Raw genomic sequence first — 23,007 nt, forward strand, 5'->3', positions numbered from 1 at the left:
CTATTTCCATGAGTCCTTCCACTAAAGAAACATGGGGGTACGCTGGCAAGAAAATTCTCATACCTACTTGGTTGATGGCTCCAGCAGTCATTTGTGTGGTAGTTAGAAGAGATGCCTGGGTCCACCTGGACATGAACTCTAGTGTCATTCCCCTTAGAGACTGAGTTATGTAACTGAACTCAGAGAAGTATTGCCATGAATTTTGTTGGGATTTTAGGAGGCCATGCATGAGAGTCGCCCTTGGAAACTGAGATCTAAGCCAATGGTGGCTTTCCTAAGATCATTGGGAATTTCAGCCAGGATATAACATGATTTTATTCTTATAGACTTGGCAGCCATAGTTGACAGTCAAAACACACATGAACCTAACATTGTAGACCTCATGGGCCTGGTTTCATGTGTCCTTTTGGCCACTCTTTGGGAAGCCTTGCCTCTGCGAGTTCTCCAGAGCATTTCTTGAAATGTGCTACCTCAAAATTTAATAGTTGCTGAATGAATTGAAACCCACAGTTTTTCCAACTTCAACCTTGAAAAATGGCTAGATAAATACCATGAAATTTTTAAAATTCCCATGATGAGGTGGCACTGGAGAATCTTTGGATGTCCTGTTGTTGATCATGAGTATACCAGAGAGGTCCTTGATTGACTGGGTTTCATGAAAATGGTGTAGAACAGAGATGCCAGTATGTTGGAGCCTGCTGAGTAGTGAGCCCAGAGCTGTGGTGTGCAGGTGTGTGATAAAATATCTGTGGTCGGGCCATGTGGATCTGCCATTGACTTCCAAATGGCTGGTGGCTGACATGGTGGAGACAGGAATCATTTATATGTCTGAAACCTCTCCATAAATGGCATCTTGTTATATGGAGATGTTTCAGGGCAATGTTCAGTATCAAGTTGCTATGGTCAAGGGGGCAATCTATGTGGGATAGTAGCCTTGTTGGTGCTTTCTCCTGCATACCCTTACCCACCACACGTGACAGGACTCCCTCCAGCACTGTGTCCCAGTTGAACTCCTTGCATTTCATGAAGCAAATACCAAACTCCCAGTGCAGCAGCAAGAAAGTCCATGAAAAGTGGAGGATGTCCTAATGGCTTCACAATCCACATGCGGAGACAATTAGCTTTCAGTGGCCACAGTTTACTTACAAAGAGAGAAGTCAGCAATGCTGCCTCATGTTCTTTGGAAAATAAGAAACAATGTCCTCCAGGTCACATAGATGCAGACCCAGCTTTGATGGTTTCATTAGAATGGAAGCAAAAGCTCCTGACAACAACATATATGTCAAGTGCCCATCCTCAGAGGCAGTTTCTCAAAAACTCTTTAGGCCAGCAGAGCTCCACGTTTGTGGAGTGTTTACCTTTTAGACCAGGATGCAAGAAATCACCACTGACTCCAATTAAAATCAAATTAAAACAAGCTTATTATTTCCACCACCCTGGTGCCTCTCCCTCCCAAAATGGCGGAAACAAGAGAGAAACCCCACCTTTCTTACAGCCCAGCTTTATAGCCCAGAAAGTTACACAAAAGGGGTGTTACAGATAACAGAACTCTGACAAGCATCACACTAAGGGTAGTTTACTTTTTTTTTTTTTTTTTTGCTGGAACAAACATCAGAATTTATGGGGACCACTAGAGCCTCAGAGAGTGTCATCTGACCAGGGAAGGCCAATATTTATGAGGTGTAAACAAAGTTTCAGAGAGGGCTGTTATCTGGTCAGAGAGCCAGCCATGGGTGAGTTCAAGGCACAGGCAGGCATTCCAAACAGGTTTGGAATTTGCTGTAATTAATAGTTAAGAAAAATTATCCTTTCTTGGCTTTGTGGCAAGATGGCTCCAAACTTTAATAAAAGATCTGGTTGGGTCTATCATTCCCCCCTTTTCTAATGTGTCCCTTTCATATCTTTCATACGGTAGGTGAAGAGCACTGAGGGAATTTTATTCTCTGAGGTAACAGTCTCTCTAATTTTTGAAATCACCCAAAACCGGTCTCCCTGATTTTACCTGACTTAATTAATTATGTATATTGATAGTCTATTTATTTTTGGCTCCACTGTTGTAAGAAGAGAGGCATCACTCATTTTGGCTTCTTCTGAGCTGAGAGAGGGTGACGTGAGGGGGAACGGCATGAGGGACATGAGTTGCCTTTTAGAGGTCAGTTCGGTTTGAAGTCTCATTGGGGAAGAACAGGTTGTAAAGTCATCTGGGGATGGGTTCTTCGATGAGAGAAACAAAAAACATGAGTACTGAATAAATGTTGCAGCAGCTAGAACATGTCACTGTACAGAAGTTCCCTCACCAGTCTTTAATATTCCCAGTTATCAGGACTGTCAACTTAATACTTAACATTTAGTGTTACAGTTGTCCCTCTCCATAAGATACAGTTTAATAATTTAATGTCATCTGATCTTGCAAAATCATTTTACTAGAATGACCTCTGTGTCTAATAGAGAAACCTTTAATTCTGTTACTCAGTGCTGGATAATTGTACTAGCCAACACCAAGCCTAACCGTGTAGGTTAGAAATATCTGAGGCCTTAAACTAAAAACTTCTGCCTCTGGCAGCTCCTCTTGATAGTGTCTTTTTATAGTTATCAGGCATTCCTTTCTGAGAATCCTTCTTTGTAGCCTCCAGTCTTACTTATTTTGGGAGGCTAATATAAACTGTATACATTAAAATATTATTATTATTATTATTTATTATTATTATTATTATTATTATTATTATTATTATTATTATTTAAAATGTCCAGGAATGGCTGTATTTTGCTTTCATCTGTCTTTGTTAAGTGTTTAAGATGAAGCAGTCAAACTGACTTTTGTTTCTATCTATTGTTAACAGTCAGCTGAGCTTTTATGGTTGTCATTCCTTGGGAAACTTGAGAGCAGCTTCTCAGTTCTGCTAGTGCCATTTGGGCTAGGTGGGTCCAGATCTTCCTTGACCATGTGGCTTCCCTCGGCAGCATCAGGGATGTCTCCCTTCTCTGATGACTCTCCTTTTCTTAGCAAATGCACTGATTGGCTTTCTGTTCTCCAGTGGTCTCATTAATCCCCCAGATGGGGAGGTTATATGGCCCAGAGTTGAAAAGCTCTTTAGAGAAGTCCCCTGTTCCCTGGATTCAGACTGACTCAGAGGGCAAGAGCCAAATATTAGTTTTCTTGTCCCTTTTCATTTAACTTTAATTTTAAATCCTAATCTTAAATATCCAGCAAATAAATTTTAACTGCCTTATGTTAAAAGTACTGGGCTTTAATGTCTATAACTTTATAATTATTTATCTTTTTATTAATTGGGATCTGTGTTATTCTGTCTGTCTTGTAGGTGATGACTTATTATCTTAAATTAACCCATGTTGTGTTCTTAAAGCAACACTTCTGTAAAACACTAACAGAGAATCTTTAGATCACTTATAAGGAAATTACAAAATAAATTTTTTTAACAAGAGTAAATATACTAAGTTTGCATAATAGCTACCCTGAATTTTTTTGCTTAGTTATAAATTATATCCCCTTTTATAGATCCTAGTAATATTGACAGAAAAAAAAACAACTTTTGAACAAAACTTTAAATGAAACATAATCTAACCTACTGTTTTCATAGTCATTCTCACATGTAGTAAGATGGGACACAGAGCCTTATCTCAGGTAAGGCAGGTCTCTTTATAAATCTTAAGGGTTTTAGTTCTAAAGCTGATCTTTTTTTTTAAGTATCATTTTACAAAGTTTACATAAATTGTTTTAGGTCACATGAACATTAGCTAACACCATATGATATCACATTTAAAACATGAATTAAAGAAAAGCTGAAAGTTTTTAACCTTTACATAGATTAGGCTCTCATTAACTTAAACATACATTTAAATTATTCCCAATGTAAAAAGTAACATAAATCTTTACTTATCTTTATGATAACAGATAAATAAATTCCCAATATATATTTTTACAATACAACTTAAGAACACCAGCATGATATAATGCTCTTTTAAGTTTCTACCTTACAGACTTGTACATGGAAGATATGAGCACATTAATAGCCTCATAATTACATTGATGTTTCCACATTAACCAAGTTTAGCTTTTAAAGTAATGGCAGTACAGTTCTCTAAAATAACAGTTCTTATTTAATCAGTTGTTTAATTTTTATGGTTGCTAGCTCTGGAAAAATAAAACTTAATAAACCCAATGTTATGGGTAAACTTATGTTTTAAGAAATTTTTGTCTCTTTAACACATGACTGATTTTTACAATCTTATACAGACTTTAGTACAAACTTGTACAGACCTTAGTTAATCAATCAGATATCTAACAAAAGTACTCATGAATGAGTAATCTCACATCAAATTTAATTTACTTATTTATCAAAATATTAGACAAATGTATTGAAGATTGTAAACCATTTTTTTGTTGAAGGAAAAGTCCTACAACCAAGTCATATTACATATTTTGTAGAGATTAATATTGTATTAGATATCTGAACACCTAGAAAAACTTGTAAGCTTAAATTTAAAGACATTTATTTTTATCTGTTTATCCAATTTAAATTTAACCATTTAAATCACGTGAATTAAGGATCCTTGGATCCACTTTTTAAAATTTGTTTTTATGAGTGTTTTTTAATGAGCGTTCTTTATATATGTTAATTTTTGTATCATATATTTGATATATGGATATATGTATATATAGACATAGAACACATAACAGAAGTGTGCACACATAAACATAGTAAAGGCCTTATAGCTATTCGCAGATGAAATCTGCATTGCAATGTTTCGAAAACTCCACAGTTGGTCAAAGATAGAACTGATCAGAAAAACATTAACTTAGGTCTGTAGGATCAAAATCATGAGCTAAAAAAAACAAAATAAAGTATCTAAGGAAAAAAATAATAGTCCAAGAAAAAACGACTGGCCAGTAATTAGTAAAAACCATACAATTTGCCTTTTTTTTCTGCTTAGGCCTCAGATCAGTCTCCTACTGAGCTTGCAGGCTTCTTTTATTTGCATTTCAAAATAAGTCCTGGCTGAGGTCAGGAAGGAGCAGGAAAAAACTGCTATTCAGAGCAGACACATCAGGCCTAAGGCATTTTAACCATAATTTTCATGTTAGGATGTTGAAAATTATGAAACAAGTTTAAGATACAATTCACAAAATTTTATATCTTCACATCTTGTTTTGTCAACAGATACCATAAAATGATTTACTATCTTTGTCCAAATTAATGCACTGGTACACACAGTGACATTTTCCCAGGCTACCGAATTCAAAACAGGTGAAATAAAAGACTGAATGATTGGGAAGTTACTTGCCAACTTGGAAGTAGAGTTCTTTAGTTTTCCATCCTAAGTATTTAAGTTCTCTGGCATAAATTATCTGAAATCATAAACTAAACAATTACCTAAACACGACTTTTACCTGCAAGATTGTGCAATGCTTCAAAAACCATTCAGATACCAGATTGTTACAATAAAACATCATCATTTAGAAGTACATTCAGCTAAGATCATTCCAAAGAAACAATTTAAAATATCAACACATTATTGCACATGTCTTAAAGGGCCAGAAACAAAGACACAAGACAGACAGAATGGAGCTCCAGACTATGGCTGACAGACAGAAGCCTTTAAAACAGAGCAGATAAGAGAAAAATCTCCTACTCCAGTGGCACCATAGAAGTCCCCACAAGGGGACCACATGTTTTTACAGAGGGGCAACCTGAAATGTAAAATCAAGGGTCTCCATGGTGACTTTACTGAATTTAGTATCCCCTTTTTATTTTTCTCTTTTTTAAGAAGACAGACGTTACATAATACTTAGAGTGCAGGGAAGGAAGGAGGGAATTCCCTGAAGTAACAGGGCTTTGGCAGCAGCTGGAAGTCCCTTGGTCCCTCCTTTTACTTACAGGATTAGCTCCTCTGGTTCGGTTCCACCCCAACCATGCTCCATCTCTAACATATCATTAGTCAGCTCTCAAAAAGTTCCAGGGCGGGTGCGGCGTGGTTTATCAAAATTTGAAACATAAAGTTCAGTTCCTGACCTTGAAGCCAATTAATGCCAATTTAATAATGAGGACAGGGTTTTTGAAAAAAGAAAAAGGGAGGTTTATTGCTTTGCTAACAAAGGAGAAACACAGGGGACTTTGCCCAAAGGTTGTGACTCTTTTGAAAGGGAGGTACAAGTGGTTTTAAAGGAGTTTCACTTGTTAACCTGTGAGATACTCAGTTTTTAGCTCTGCAGCAGGCATTGCCCTGTGCAGTGGGTGTGCTCCAGGCAGCCAGCTAGGGGCTTCTCTTATCCTGCTTAACAAAGGGAGGTAAAGTTCATCGCAGGTCCTTAAAACACAGTCCAAATAGATGTCACACTTACTTGCTTTATTACCCATTTTCACATCCAATATCTTTAAGTTTTTACCACAGAAATCACACAACAAAACGCACAAAAACAAACAAACAAAAAACATATAGAACCCAGAACAAAACAGAAAAAAAAAAAAAGACAGAACCCCGGCACCAAAAAAAAAAAAAAAAAAAAGCAGAGGAGCAATGCAATGTCTTGCTAAAGCTCCTGGGTAGGACCGCGTGCGTGCCCATCCGCACCTCTCTACCCATCCAGAAGAATTCCCTACATAACAGAACAAAGGACAGCATGATTCTCGTTACTGTCCCTGACAGGAGTATATGTGAGCCTCCCCAGGCCTCCTCTCTTTCATCAGAAGAGATCTCCCTTAACCTGATATCAGATGTTATAAAGGTGCCACTTACCTATGGAGGCCTCCTCCACCAGGTACTTGCTAATAGTTATAGTCCAGTGGTTCATTGCAGTGCTCCCTGCACCAAAGTCTCACTCCAAGTCGTTGAAACATCTCAAGTTGCGCATCCCCTAGAGTGGCTCTGTAGCCGGGAGCCCTGGAGGGAAGGCCAGCTTCAGAATTTCCAACAGTCTGGTCTTGTGATCTGTATGGGCAGGGTCATCTTGCTGGGGAACTGCAAAATGTTAGACCAGGATGAAAGTAAAGACCACTGACTCCAATTAAAATCAAATTAAGGCAAGTTTATTATTTCAACCGGCCGGCCTGCCTCTCCCTCACAAAACGGCGGGAACAAGACAGCAACCCCACCTTTCCTACAGCCCAGCTATATAGCCCAGAAAGTTACACAAAAGGGGGATTACAGATAACAGAACTTTGACAAGCATCACACTAAATGTAGTTTATCTATTTATTTATTTTTTTTGCTGGCCCCAACATCAGAAATTATGATGACCATTAGACCTCAGAGAGGGTCGTTGTCTGGCCAGGGAAGGCCAAAAATAATGATGTGTCACTAAACTTTCAGAGAGGGCTGCTATCAGGTCAGAGAGATAGGCATGGGTGAGTTCAAGGCACGGGCAGACATTCCAAACGGGTTCAGAAATTGCAGTAATTTATAGTAAACCCAAAAGTAGCTTTTCATGGCTTTGTGGCAAGATGGCGCCCAATTTTCCCAATTTTAGGTTGGGTCTATCAACCCTGTCCCTTACTTTTGGAAACTCCTCTTCCACCTCCAAGTTTGTGAACTCCTGAGGATTTTCCAGATGTGTATTCACAGATTTTCTAACTCTTCTCGTCTAATTGTGTCTTACTTGGGGGAAGGCAATGTGAAGTCATCGTTCTGGATTAGAGTGGGAAGATTTTTGTATAGCACATATTTGCATACACATTGGATTCCTTATCTAATTTTCCATTCAAAATACTGAAACCCTGACACTAACCCATACCCTACTAGACTCTGACTACTAATCCTAATATGATGGAGAAACATAACCCAAACAGAATAGAAATACAAGCAGTTCAGAGGAGGCATGGTGTATAGTTGGACTTTCATTTTGCATGATAAAGGGTTGGTGTTATAAATCTAGTCAATTTTTAATTGAAATAGTTCACCATGTGTTTTTAAAGTTAACAAATATGTGAATTCATGTCTTGCATCTCTGTAGCCTATTCAGCACATGTATTTTTGCATGCACATACAGAAACCTACCTTTTATCACACGTACATTCTTGTGAGGTGGCTGACTTGCCAGATACAAATTGTGAGAAGAGATCATTCCTCCTAAACACAGTCGGAACTGAAAATTCAATCTATGGGTGAGGTTCCTAGTTTAACAAAATTATAAACAAATCCATGTTTAGTAAAATAAATAGTTTGGGTCTGTGGATGATATATATTTAATGATGAATTTCAATTGGCATATATATATTGCTACTTTTTAATGTCTGTGTGGGTGTTTTGTATATATAATCTCCAGATATTTCAAAATATGAAATATATGTGTCTTACTATACACTCCCTAAATTCATTCATGTTCATGTATTTGGATTTATAATCAACTTTTACAAGATTATTATCAGAAATATGCATCCACCTGAAATACATATTTGTTTACTAGTACTGAAAACTAACTTCGGTGAATGGTGCATCCAAATCCTAATATTTCTAGAGTAACTTACCCAGTTTAACATCAATGTAAGTAGATTCCAATGATACAAAATGTTTATTTTGACGTTCATTTTTATTCATCACTGTTACATTAATATTTCTTCGGTTTATGCACATAATAGGATATACATTTATCCACAAGTTCACAAATTTATAGGCATTTGTCTCTCTATCAATCACTTCCTGCTTCAGAACACATGTATTCCTCCAGGTTTCCTGGCTGGACTTTTCATGAGACTTCTTTCCAAAGACATTATTTTCGATTTCTATAATCATTTTGAAGCAAAACTCACACACTCTTCATGATAAACCATTACCCTAATATTACCATTAGATGTATAACGGGTTGGAATGAATGATTGTATATCAATATAAGATTTCCTGTATATTTTCAGATATCAATTCAATCCTTTATTTAAAGTTTGAAGTACTTATATTATTTATTCACAGTATGGTCTATTCATGCATTATCTCTATATTGATAGACAAACGTACACCTCTTTGTATCCCCAATACTAATTTATATGTCTTCAAAATATTGCACCCAGAAATGGTGGAAGAAATACTCATGTCACCTGATCTACATATACATTTTATCACAGTAATATTCTGAACAAAACTACAAAGATCAAACTTATGTTTTTACCAAAGCCTAAATGGAAAGTGAGCATGGATTATGAAAAACATCTATTGCTCTTAAATGTCAATCCTATTGGTGACTACATATTTCTTTCTTTCTAAGATTATATATTCAACCTCAAGGCTGTTGAAAATGTCTAATCCTAACACTCACTTTATAATTGGCCTGAATTCCTAAAGTCTCTATTGATATCTGCTTTCCTACATATTTTCCCCAGTTCAAAATTGTGACAGATTCTTCACATGTGCTAACATTTACATTCACTCTCTACCTGAAACCCTATTGCTAAAGAACTTTTGGTACAAATCCTATCCTCACTCTTCTTTCTTAACCTATTGAGTATCTTCCTAATCCTATTGACTATCTCTTTTTGACTGGATGTTCTCTTCTACATTCAATCATCCAAGGTACAAGGACCTATGCCATTGTATATCGATTTATTGAAGACATTTTTGCAGAACATAATTCAAAGATAAGTATCCCAATCAAGGGCCCCATGCCCTTCTGGTCTCCAAAGCTTACCTAGATTTCTGTTTACCTACTTATATTTTACCTATATATTCTAATAAATATCACAGGTTCAGAATACCATTATTCATCCCAAAGAATGATTCCTAACCCAAATTGTACATGTTATTAACCCTAACCATACACTCTTTCCTCAATATTACTTTACAGAAGAGGAGTTACAGAGTTGGTCTTATAATACAGGAATGGAGGGGATATTCCATCTACTGAGAACCTCAAAGGTCCATGCAGAATTTATCCCTGTAGAAGATGTAGGCTGCTGTGAATGACCAGAGAGAGAAAAAGTCATCTTCCAAGGCAAACAACCTGGTCAGGATGAAGGGATATGTCTGAATCAACATCTATCTTTTTATTGTAGAGAAGATGGACTAAACCAGGTCTGTGTAGAGAGCTGTTCCTGGGTGCCTATGGTTGATATACCATTTTAACTTGTGAAAGTGTCACAGGAAGTAGGGGCAGCCTCCATTTCATGTGAACCTTGGAAGCAACTGTTAGGGCAAAGTGGTTTCCAAGGCAGTGACCTAATACAGTTCCTGATGGAAGTGACCTACCTAACTTCCTTGGTGATGGAACTCTCTGAACATGGGATCCTGGAAGCCAGGCAAACAGAGCCAGTCCCAGTCCCAGTCCAGGTGGGCTCACTTATTTGGATTTACCAATGACAGAGTCAGTCTTTCTTGGTACCTACTGATGTGAGGATGGCTAAAAGCCAGGAGAGCTCTGAAGAGGGGCCTTTCCTGAGATAGCAGGAAGTGGCTCACTGCTGGATCCTGACAACTTCACAGAGTTGGCCAACAAGATCAGATCTGAGACAGGACAGGCCACTTTGGGGTAACATTGTATGGCTCACCAGTCAGAGGACATTCCAGACAGTCACAGACCTACTTTGGGGAAGGAGATGCCTTTGTGGGTGTGGGTGTGAGTTTGTGGTTTTGTCTCATATTCTGAGAATAATTAGAAAACGAGGTTTGTTTGTTTTGGAGTGGGCTGATCTAGTAAGTCATTTGACAAGGCGAGTTTTTCCATGTCTGTGTATCCCATTGTGTCCATTGATGTAGACAGTAGAAAAGAGAATGCATCAATGGATGTGCCCTGTCTAGTAGAATGCTTCCCAGCATTCACCCTGCCCAATTTATGAATGGACTGTGGCTTGCCGTAGGGATGGGCAACACCTAATATGTTCCTAAGTTCCTGTTTTCTTCCTGAATTCTGGCCAATCTCCAGAATAGGCTCATGGTTTTGTACAACCTCCAAGCTCAGTTACATGGCCATGTTCTGGATAGCTGAAGGGAATGGCCAGCATGTCAGAAAATTCAGATATCAGTGTGACCAGGAAAGACTCAGTTGAGAAACCCTGCTTTGGGCCTTTTGCTTACATATAGATCCGTTTCCCTGAATATCAGGAAGGTCTTTTCTTCACGCCAAACTTTTTAGAAGCCTGAAGAAAACAGTTTTCTAATGTAAATAAATGGGCATCACCTGTGGCTCTTTGCTTAATTGCTTTGGAAAGGGATGTGTGTGAATCAGCCTCTTGGCCCTGTGTGAGGCAGTGGGTTAGATTCTCAGCACCTGATGGATCTAAAGAAAGATCCGATGTGTGCATCCAAAACCAAAATGGCCAAAATTACTGTCATTGTGGATGAAGTCTCTAGCCTTCTTCAGTAAGGTTCCTGACCTCCATCAAGAGAGAATAGGGATACATTGGGTCAAATGAGTTTTTCAAAGCCCTGCAGAGGCTAGCCCATAGGTGCTTGGCTTTTATCATCACTCCAATTCACATAAAGAATCTAAACACCACAATCACAACGCCTCAAATTGAAGAAGCAGAGTATTATTAACGGCAGGCCTATTTGATCACTCCTGGTTCACAGGAAGGGTGTCCATTCCACCCTGACATCAGGCAAATGAGGGGCAAGGTAGCTTATTTTGGACACTGTGTAGGGCTGCGCCCCTCATCGAAAACTCCAGCCAGAGTTTATGATGAGTGTATATATGGACCTATGTGTATATAGGACCATGGTACATGGTCCTATGCCATTGTATATGGATTTATCTGAGACATCTGTGCAGAACGTAATTCAAAGCTAAGTATCCCAATCAAGGGCCCAATGCCCTTCTGGGCATCAAATAATACTTGGATTTATGTTTTCATACATATATTTCACCTCTATAGTCTTATACATATCGCAGTTCCCAATACCATTTTCATCCAGTAGAATGATTCCTAACCCAAATTGAAAATGTTATTAATCCAAACCATACACTGTTCCCTCAACCTAACTTTACAGAAGAGCATGAACAGGGTTGGTCTTACAATACAGGAATGTATGGGATCTTTGACTTGCTGAGAACCTCAATGGTCCATGCAGAAATGATCTCTGCACAAGATATAGTCAGCGATGAAGGACCTGAGTGAGCAAAAGTCTTCTTCCATGGCAAACAACTTGGTCAGGATGAAGAGTTGTGTCTGAATCTGCCTCTCTCTTCTTAATGTAAAGAAGATGGACCAAACCAGGCCTGTGTGGAGAGCTCTACCTGGGTGCCTATGGTTAATATATCATTCTAACTTGTGAAAGTGTCACAGGAAGTATGGGCAGCCTCCATGGGACTCTGGAAGCAACTGTTAGGACAAATTGGTTGCCAAGGCAGTGTGTCCTCATTCAGTTTCTGAAGGAAGTGACTTCACCTCACTCCCTTGGTGATAGAAATCTCTGAACGTGGAATCCAGGAAGCCAGGAACACAGAGCCAGTCCCAGTCCAAGTACCAGTGGTCTCACTTGTTTGGATTTACCAAGAACAGAGTCAGTCTTTCTTGGAACCTACCGATGTGAGGATGGCCAAATGCCAGGATAGCTCAGTAGAGGGGATTTCCTGAGAAAGCAGTTAGTGGCTAAATACTGGCTCCTGACAACTTCACACAGTTGGCCAAGGAGACCAGAACTGAGACAGGACAGGCCATTTCAGGGGAACATAGTATGGCCCACCAGTCTGAGGACACTGCGCCTAGTCACAGACCTACTTGACGAAAGGAGGTGCCTTTGTGGGTGTGGATGTGGGTTTGTGGTTTTGTCTCATGTTCTGAGGATAGGAAAGGCAGTTTGTTTGGTTTAGAGTGAACTGTTTCTAGTAAGTCCTTTGGCAAGGCGAGTCTTTCTATGTCTGAATATCCCACTGTGTCTGTGGTTGTAGATATTAGAAAAGGGAATGCATCAATGAATGTGTCCTCTCTTGTAGAACAATTCCCAGCATTCATCCTGCGTAATTTATCAATGGACTGCAGCTTGCCTTATCTATGGGCAACACCTGCTATCTTTCTATGTTCCGGTTTTCTTCATAAATTCTAGCCACTCTCCAAAATAGGCTCATGGTTTTGTGTCCAAGATGTGTACCACCTCCAAGCTCTGTGACATGGCCATGTACTGGATAGCTGAAGGGAATGGCCAGCATCTCAGAAAACTCAGATATCAGTGTGACCACGCAAGTCTCAGGGAGAAACCCTGCTTTGGTCCTTTTGCTTACCTACTGATATGTTGACCTGAATGTCAGGAAGGTCTCTTGCCTCAGGCAAACCCTTTGTGAACCATGAAGAAACACTTTTCAAATGGAAATGAGTGGGCATCACCTGTGTCTATATGCTTAAATGCTTTGGAAAGGGATGTGTCTGAATCAGCCTCTTGGCCCTGTGTGAGGCTGTGGCTTAGATTCTCAGCACTTGATGGATCTGAAGAAAGATCCAAAGTGTGCATCCAAAACCAAAATGGCCAAAATTGCTGTCATTGTGGATGAAGTCTCTAGCCTTCTTCAGAAAGGTTCCTGACCTCCATCAAGTGAGAATAGGGACCCTTTGGGTCAAATGGGTTCTTCAAATCCCGGAAGAGGCTAACCCATATATGCTTGGGTATTCTCATGACTCCAATTCACATAAAGAATCTCCACCTCTCAGTCAGTAGGCCTCAAATTGGAGAAGTGGAGCAGTATTAACGGCAGGCCTATTTGATCACTCTTGGTTCACAGGAATGGTGTCCAGGCCACCCTGACTTTAGGCAAATGAGGGGGAAGGGAGCTTATTTTGGACACTGACTTGGGCTGCACCCTTCATGGTAACCTCCAGTCAGAGGTTATGATGACTGTCTATATGGAAAAAGATGTGGGCCATGTGGCAATATTTTGGTTTTAATTTTGGTCATTTGTGTGGTGGTTGGAAGAGATGACTGGGTCCACCTGGGCTTGTTCTCTGGTGTGATTACCCTTAGAGACTGAGTTCTGGAACTGACCTCAGAGAAGTATTGCCATGAATTGTGTTGGGATTTTAGGAGGCCACACATGAGAGTCACCTTGGAAACTGAGATCTATGCCCAGGGTGGATTTGCACAGAGCACTGGGAATCTCAGCCAGGATATCTTATGATTTTATTCTTAAGCACTTGGCAGCCATAGGTGAGAGTCAATACACACATGGAGCTCACATTGTAGACCTCATGGGCATGGATTCATGTGACTATTTGGGCACTCTTTGGGAAGCCTTGCCTGTGGAGAGTTCCACAGAATTTTCATTGAAACGAGCTTCCTCACCATTTAATTGTTCCTGAATTAATTGAAACCCACAGAGCCTCCAACTGTATTATTGAAAAATGGCTAGATAAATACCAGGGAATTTTTGAATTTCCCATGACCAGGTGGCACTGGAGAACCTGTGGATGTCCTGTTGCTAATCAAGAGTATACCAGACAGTGCCTTGATTGACTGGGATTCATGAAAATGGTGTAGAACAGAGATTACAGTAAGTTGGAGCCTGCTGAGTAGTGGGCCTAGAGCAGTGGTGTGCAGGTGTGTAGTAAAACATCTGTGGCGGGGCCATGTGGATCTTCCATTGGCTTCCGAATGGCTTGTGACTGACATGGTGCAGCCAGGAGTCCCTTATATGTAAAGACATTTTGTTACATGGAGAAGTTTCAGGGCAATGTCCAGAATCAGGTGGCTATGGTCAAGGGGGCAATGTCTGTGGGATAGAAGCCTGTTGGTGCATTCTCCTGCAGACTCTGACCCACCACACGTGACAGAACTCTCTCCAGCACCGTGTCCCAGTTGAACTCCTTGTATTTTGTTAAACAAATAACAAACTCCCTATGCAGCAGCAAGAAAGACAATAAAAAGTGGAGGATGACCAAAGGGCTACACAGCCCACACGGGGAGACACTTTGCCCCAATGGCCATAGTTTACCTACAAAAATAGAATCCATCCCTGCTGCACCATGTTCATTGGAAAATAAGAAAACATGTCCTCCAGGTCACATAGATGCAGATCCAGCTCTGATGGTCTCACTACAAACAAAGCTAAAGCTCCTGACAACAACATACATTTCAAGGACCCATCCTCAGAGGCAGTTACTCAAGAAGTCTTTAGGCCAGCAGAGCTCCATGTTTGTGGAGAGTTTACCCTGTCCCTTACTTTTGGAAACTCATCTACCACCTCCAAGTTTGTGAATTCCTGAGCATTTTCCATTCCAGATATGTATTCACAGATTTTCTAACACTTTCCCTCTCATTGTGTCTTACTTGGGGCCAAGGTAATGTTAAGGCTTTGTTCTGGATGAAAGTGAGAAGATGTTTGTGTAGCACATATTTGCATACTCATTGGATTCATTTTCCTATTCTCCATTGAAATACAGAATCACTGACATGAACATATACCCTACTAGACTCTGACTAATAATCCTAAAATAAGGTAGAAAAATAACCCAAGCAGAATAGAAATACAAGCAGTTCAGAGGATGCGTGCTGTATAGTTGGATTTGCCTTTTGCATGATAAACGGTAGGTGTTAAATATGTAGTCAATTTTTATTTGAAATAGTTCTCCATGTGTTTTTAAAGTAAACAAATATGTGAATTCCTGTCTCCCTTTCTTTGTAGCCAATTCAACACATGTATTTTTATATGCACATATAGAATCCTACATGGTATCACATGTACAATTTGTGAGGTGGCTGATGGAAGATACAAATTATGTGAAGAGATCACTCCTCCTAAACGCAGTTGGAACTGAAGATACAACCTATGGGTGAGCTTCCTAGTATAACAATATTATACATAAATCCATGTTCAGTAAAATGAATATTTTTGCATCTGTGGATGATATATATTTCATAATGAATTTTGATTTGCATATATTTTTACCTTTTAATGTCTGTGGGTTTTTTTGTATATGTGTGTGTGTGTATGTGTGTGTGTGTGTGTATATATATATATATATATATATATATATATATATATACTTTCCAGATTTTTCAAAATATGAAATATATATGTCTTATTTTACACTCCCTAAATTCACTCATATTCATGTATGTGGATTTATAATCAACTTTTCACAAGATTATTCTCAGAATTATTCATCCACCTGAAATACATATTTATTTTCTAGTACTGAAAACTAACTTGAGTGAATGGTGCATACAAATCCTAATTATTCTACAGTAACTGACCCTGTTTAACATCAATCCAAGTAGATTACTATGAAACATGATGTATGTTTTGACGTTCATTTTCATTCAAAACTGGTACATTACTATTTCTTCAGGTTATGCATATCATCGGATATGTATTTCATTCACAAGTTAGCAAAATTATTTGCATTTGTTTCACTTTCATCACTTTTTATTCAGAACACATGAATTCCTCTATGTTTGTTGACTGGTATTTTCATGAGACTTCTTTCCAAACACAATATTTTCCAAATCCATAATCAGTTTTGAAGCAAAACTCACACACCCTTCATGAGAAAACATAACTCTAATATTACCATTAGATGTATAACTCGTTGGAATGAATGATTGTATATCAATATAAGATTTCTTATATATTTTCAGATATCAATTCAATCCATTATTTAAAGTGGAACTAGTTATATTATTTATTCACTGTATGGTCTGTTCATACATTATCTCTATATTCATAGACAAAGTGTACACCTCTCTGTACCCCAATACTAATTTATACATCTTCAAAATATGGCCCTCAGAAAAGGTGGAAGAAATACTCATGTCACCTGATCTAGATATACATTTTATCAGAGTAATATTCTGGACACAAAATACAAAGGTCACACTTATGATTGTACTAAAGCTTAAATGGAAAGTGAGAAAGGATTACTACAATCATCCATGTCATGTTGCCTAATGCTCTCAAATGTCAGTCCTATTGGTGAGTACATATTTGTTTCCTCCTAAGATTGTATATTCAAACTCAACCCTGTTGAAAATGTCTAATCCTCTCACTGACTTTATACTTAGTCTGATTTCATAATGTCTCTATTGATATCTGCTTTTGTACATATTTTCCCCTGTTCATCATTGTGACTGTCTCTTTGCTTGTGTTGACATTTACATTCACTGTCTAACCGAAACCGTATTGCTAAAGAACTTTTGTTCCAAATCCTATATTCACTCTTCTTCCTAATCCTTCCGACTATCAGTTTTTGAATGGATGTTCTCTTCTATATTCAATCATCCAAGTAAAGGTCGTGCGAGCATCGGAGGAAGAGACTACCAAGAGAATACATCATGCAACAGCAAAGGGTTTATTTGGGGTCCAACATGCTGGGGCTCAGAGCTCACTTAATTAGAGCAGAGAGACCTGAGAAGAGCTTATGCACAGTTTATATACTTTTCTTGGAGAGGGCAGAAAGGGAAGTTTATTGATGGTTCAGGGTGAGTGGGTGGTTTGCGTTCAACCGGGTGAGGGAGTACATTCTGCAGTTTGGCCATTGGGGACAGCACATTCTGGGACAAGATTAGGAAACATTTCTCAACATTTCAACAGTGTTTTGTTAAGCATACAGAAAAACAGGAAGTAACAAGTACATATTTTATTGACCTTTCATTCCCCACTTCTTCTTCTGGCAACTTTTAATCATAAAAATGATTGTTGGGGGATGTCACATTCTATGTTTGCTAGTGGGGTATTACCATAAGTTTAACTTGTCCAATTTGAGCTTGGAGAAAAGAAATTACACGGTTGAGGAAACAGGGTTTTATAGTTAGCAATAATATGAGGATTATTATTGGATGGGACAGAGTTGATAAAAACGTAGTTAACCAGGGGGACTGTGTAAACCAAGACTCAAACCACCATTTTTGGGCCTCTCTCTCTCTTTGACTCTCTTCAAGGCATCTTTTTAATTTACTCATAGATTATTTTACAACTCCATTATGGTCGACATGAAAAAAACATTCTTCCCTCAATGCAGCACAAAGGCCCCCTTCTCTAGTGAAAAAGAGATCCAACCCTCGACTGTTCTGTAAAACAACTTCAGAGAGAGAGGTTAAAGATTCCTGCAAAGCTGTGATGGAGGTTACTAATATCTTTAAGTTTTTATATATTCCTGCTCCTAATTGGGTCATTCGTTGTGTCCCATGAACCACGGCAGTGGTTCCTCTGCCCAACCCTGCAGCAACTCCTATTTGCAATGGAATGGCTAAGGTGAGGGATATATGTTTTCTGAGGAACCGGATTGTATGCCCCCCTATTTGAACTTCAAATGAACCTGCGTCATGATAGAGCACTCTGGGAAACATCCGTACCATTACACATTTAATCACATCTGTTGACAATTTCATTAAAACATAAACAATATTTAAGTATATAGAATTAAACTGTTGTAGGGACGGACAAGGCAAGGCACCAAAGATAGCACCAAAGACAGGGAAACAGTCTTATTTGGTTGCAACCAGATTCAGAGGGCATTACTTCTGTTGTAACCAATTAATCCCCTGAAACCTAAGTTTATGTAGTTTCAGAATTTTGTACCCAACATGAAAGGGAAGGGGCTCAGAAGTTCACAGTATGCAGAAGTTCACAAAAAGCAGTTTTTGTTTCTGTTTTTTCCTTAGGTCTGGGCAAGTTAAATTTTCAAGAACACCTAGGAGGGGGAGAGCTTTTTCTTCCCTTTCTTTTTTCCCCCTGCCAGCTGTTTCCATGGAGCCCAGTTTGTAACTTCTTTATCTTAGAAATGTAGCAATGTCTGTGAAGCCTCAGCTCAAGGCCAGGAGCCTTGTTCACATATTTTGTGAAAAACTAGTGAGGGTGTGTCTAGCTCAGGAGTGCTGATTTTTTAGCCAGTTGCCAAGTAGACCAGGTTGACACAAAAAGAGGAAGTTTATTTACACTGAAGTCTTTTATAGGGACTCTTTTCCTGAAATTCCCATAGGCAGCCATGGTGAAGACTTCTGGAGAAGGTCAGTTAAGACTTTTCCATGGGCCTGGTACAGAGGAGGAAGACAGGGAAGCAGGGCTGAGAGCAGCTCCTTGGATCTGAGAATGAGGAAGGAGAGATGTAAAAGAATAATGGGCAAGGGTTTTGGGATCTTTCTAGCAACAAAAACATGAGCAGTAGAACATGTAAAACAGAGGGGGAAACGGGAGTGAGTATACCAAAAAGCCTGTGAGGGACTTTAAATTTTTAGTAACCGTTTTCAGTGATGACAAAGCAACATTAAAGGCCATTTTCATTACATTTTGGATAGTGGTCTGTGGGTTCTCCTCAGCTGGTTTGAGATTTGGTTTAGCTGGTAAGAGGACCTGTTGGGACTCGGTGTGGGCACTGACAAGAAAAGAGAGGAGTGAGTGAGTGGAGGGGTACCTCAGTAGCTGCTACCTCAGGAAGGGGGCAGTGGTCTGAGATCCAGCGGAGGTTTGGGTTTTTGATCTATTAATTGTAGGGGAGAAATCTAGTTGCTGATGTGGGAGTGACAGCAGAGAGTCTGCAGTAGAAGCCTGAGGGTGAGCATCTATTGGAGAAGCATAGTTCAGGATGTGAGCAAAGGAGGGGAAAAAGCCTCAACATAGGGGAATCTCCTTTCACCCTTTTGAGCACTTGTAGGAGTTAAAAAGGTCACACATAATTTGAGGATCTAGAGACCCCTCTGTGGGCCATGAGTTTTGGTTATCTAATTGGTAATAATGCCAATATTGTGTACAAAATTTGATGAGGAGTTTGGGTTCCATCTGGCAGTCCCTGTATGCTGACATCCCCATGACTTACAGAAGAAGTCGGCTTTCCCCCAAACAGCTGTGACTGTTTATGTCTTTGACAGTCCGGGCAAACATAGTAATCTAATCTAGACAACCTGCATCAGGCTCACGTGTCCCTACATCCATAATGTTTGTTTCCATTATCTATGTATGGAAGGGATTTAATGGAATTTTAGTGTAATCCTCTTCATCAGGGATATCCCAATAGAAAAGACCTATAGCCAGCTGAGAAATGTCTGGGTGGAGAGATGGTCATCAGGTCCTTAAGGGGGATGTATGCGAGATAGACGATACTTCCGGTTTTCTTCCTAATTTCTGGCCACTCTCAAGAATAGGCTCATGGTTTGGTGTCCAAGATATGTACCACCTCCAAGCTCTGTGACATGGCCATGTACTGAATAGCTGAAGGAAATGGCGAGCATCTCATAAAACTCAGATATCAGTGTGACCAGTAAAGTCTCAGTGGAGAAACCGTGCTTTAGGCCTTTTGCTTACCTTTTGTTCTGTTCCCCAGTAAGTCAGGAAGGTCGATGCCTCAGGCCACACCTCTGTGAAGCCTGAAGAAAACATTTTTCAAATGGAAATGAATAGGCCTCACCTGTGTCTCTCTGCTTAATTGCTTTGGAAAGGGGTGTGTCTGAATCAGCCTCTTGGCCCTATGTGAGGCTGTGGCTTAGATTGTCAGCACCTGATGGATGTAAAGAAAGATCCCATGTGTGCATCCAAAACCAAAATGGCCAAAATAGCAGTTATTGTGGATGAACTCTCTCACCTTCCACTGTAAGGTTCCTTACCTCCATCAAGTGAGAATCCATATTTTTTGGGTCAAATGAGTTCTTCAATGCCCAGAACAGACTAGCCCAGAGGTGCTTTTGTTTTCTCTGGGCTCCAATTCACATTAAGAATCTAAACCCCACAGTCAGTAGGCCTCAAATTGGAGAAGCAGAGCAGTATTAACGGCACACCTATTTGATCACTCCTGGTTCACATGAAGGGTGTCCAGGCCACCCTGACTTAGGCAAATGAGGGGCAAGGGAGCTTATTTTGGACACTGTTTTGGGCTGCATCCCTCATGGAAATCTACAGCTTGAGGTTAAGATGAGTGTCTATATGGAATAAGATGAGGGTGATGTGGGAGTGTTTTGGTTTTAATTGTGGTCATTTGTGTGGGGGTTGGAAGAGATGTGTAGGTCAACCTGGGCTGGAACTCTGGTGTGTTTCCCCGTAGAGGAAATGAGGTTCCTCACCATTTAATGGTTCCTGAATAAATTGAAACATACAGTGCTGCCAACTTCAACCTTGAAAAATGGATAGATAATACCATGAAATTTTTGAAACTCCCATGACCAGGTGGCACTGGAGAACCTTTGTATACCCTGTTGCTGATCATGAGTGTACCAGATAGTGCATTGATTTACTGGGTTTCATGAAAATCGTGTAGAACAGAGATGCCAGTAAGTTGTAGACTGCTCAATTGAGGGCACGAGCTGTGGTGTGCAGGTTTGTGATAAAACATTTGTGGTGGGGCCATGTGGATCTGCCATTGCTTCCAAATGGCTTGTGACTGACGTGGTGCAGCCCGTAATCCCTTATATGTTTGATCTCTTCATATAAAGGCATCTTGTTATATGGAGAGGTTTCAGGGCAATGTTCAGAATCAGGTTGCAATGGTCAAGGGGGCAAGCTATGTGAGATAGAAGCCTGGTTGGTGTATTCTCCTGCAGACCCTGACCCACCACACCATTAAATTGTGAGGAAGCTCATTTCAATGAAAGCTGTGGAGAACTCTCACAGGCAAGGTGTCCCAAAGAGTGCCCAAAAGGTCACATGAAGCTAGGCCCATTGAGGTCTACAATGTGAAGTCTATGTGTGTTTTGACTCTCAACTTCGGCTGCCAAGTCTTTCAGAATAAAATCATGTGATATCCTGACTGAGATACCCAGTGCTCTGTGGAAAGCCACACTGGGCCTAGATCTCAGTTTCCAAGGGCGACTCTCATGCATGGCCTCCTAAAATCCCAACAAAATTAATGGCAATACTTCTCTGAGTTCATTACCAGAACTCATTTTCTAAGGGAAATCACACCAGAGTTCAAGTGGGGGAGATTTTGAACCCCTGTGGGAGTCTAATCCAGGTTTGTTGACCAGATGTTCCTGTTTCTGGGTCTATCCACTCGAAAGCAAACAGCAACTGACTGTCCTTATGTAGGGACAAGCAGAAGTAAGCCTCTTTTAAGTCCAGCATAGTGTACCATTCCCACTCTGGATTCAGAGTGCTAAGCAAATTATGTGGATTGGGTACCGTCGGGTGAATGTCCTGTAGTCTGTGGTTGATCTCTCTTAGGTCTTTAACAGGACGGTTGTCCCCAGTTTCTGGCTTTTTTACTGGTAGCAGGGGGGTATTCTAGGCCGATTGACAGGGCCTTAGGACCCCAAGAGTCAGGTATTTCTGAATATTGGGCCTTATCCCATCCTTAGCTTCTTTGATTAGAGGATATTGTTTAACACTGATGGGAGAGGTTGAGGCTTTTAATTCTACTACTATTGGAGATTTTTTTTTTTTATGGCTAGACCTAACCCAGCAGTTTCTGCCCAGGCATTAGGATAATCTTTTATCAATTTCTGGGATAGTTTGCCTGTTTGATCAGTTCTAGGGCACGCGAAGAGTTGATGTTCATCTTTTACGGACATAGTCAAAGCCGTGACTATGGGAGTTTTTACTGAAGCGTTTAGAAACACCATTTGGGGACCATCAGGGTTAAAGGTTATTCTAGCCCCGAGTTTTGTAAGCAGATCCCTGCCCATCAATGGGGCCTGGCATTATGGGATTACTAGGAAAGAGTGGTGGACTTTTCCATTTCCTAGGTCCATTGTCCTCTTAGTTGTCCAAGCTCATTATCTACTGCCATTAGCCCCTTAAACAAGCGACCATTTATTTGATAGGGGGCCCAGTGGGGTCTTAAAGGTTGAGTATACTGCTCCTGTTTTCACTTCAGAGTTCACTGGGGTTTCCTCCACTTCAAATGTTACCCTGAGCTTGGGGAGGAGATCCGAGTCCTGACTTTCCTACTCCTGTTCTAAAGTCAGCACGGCGGTCTTGCATCTCTGCTTATTTTTGGGGCACTCTTTGGCCCAGTGTCCTTTTTCTTTACAGTAGGCACATTGATCTGAGGCCAGGGACAGCCTTTGGCATGGGCCCATGTATCCCTTCCTATCTCCGTGCTTTTTAACTTCTGGCCTATTTACTGCTCTGACCAGAACCTTAGCCAGTGCTTTAGTCTGCCTTTTTCTCCTTTCATCCTCCTTTTTCCCTTTCCTTCTGTCTCCTCTGTTCCCATT

Source organism: Callospermophilus lateralis, unplaced genomic scaffold (assembly GCF_048772815.1).
Source record: "Callospermophilus lateralis isolate mCalLat2 unplaced genomic scaffold, mCalLat2.hap1 Scaffold_43, whole genome shotgun sequence".
Taxonomy (NCBI): Eukaryota; Metazoa; Chordata; class Mammalia; order Rodentia; family Sciuridae; genus Callospermophilus; species Callospermophilus lateralis.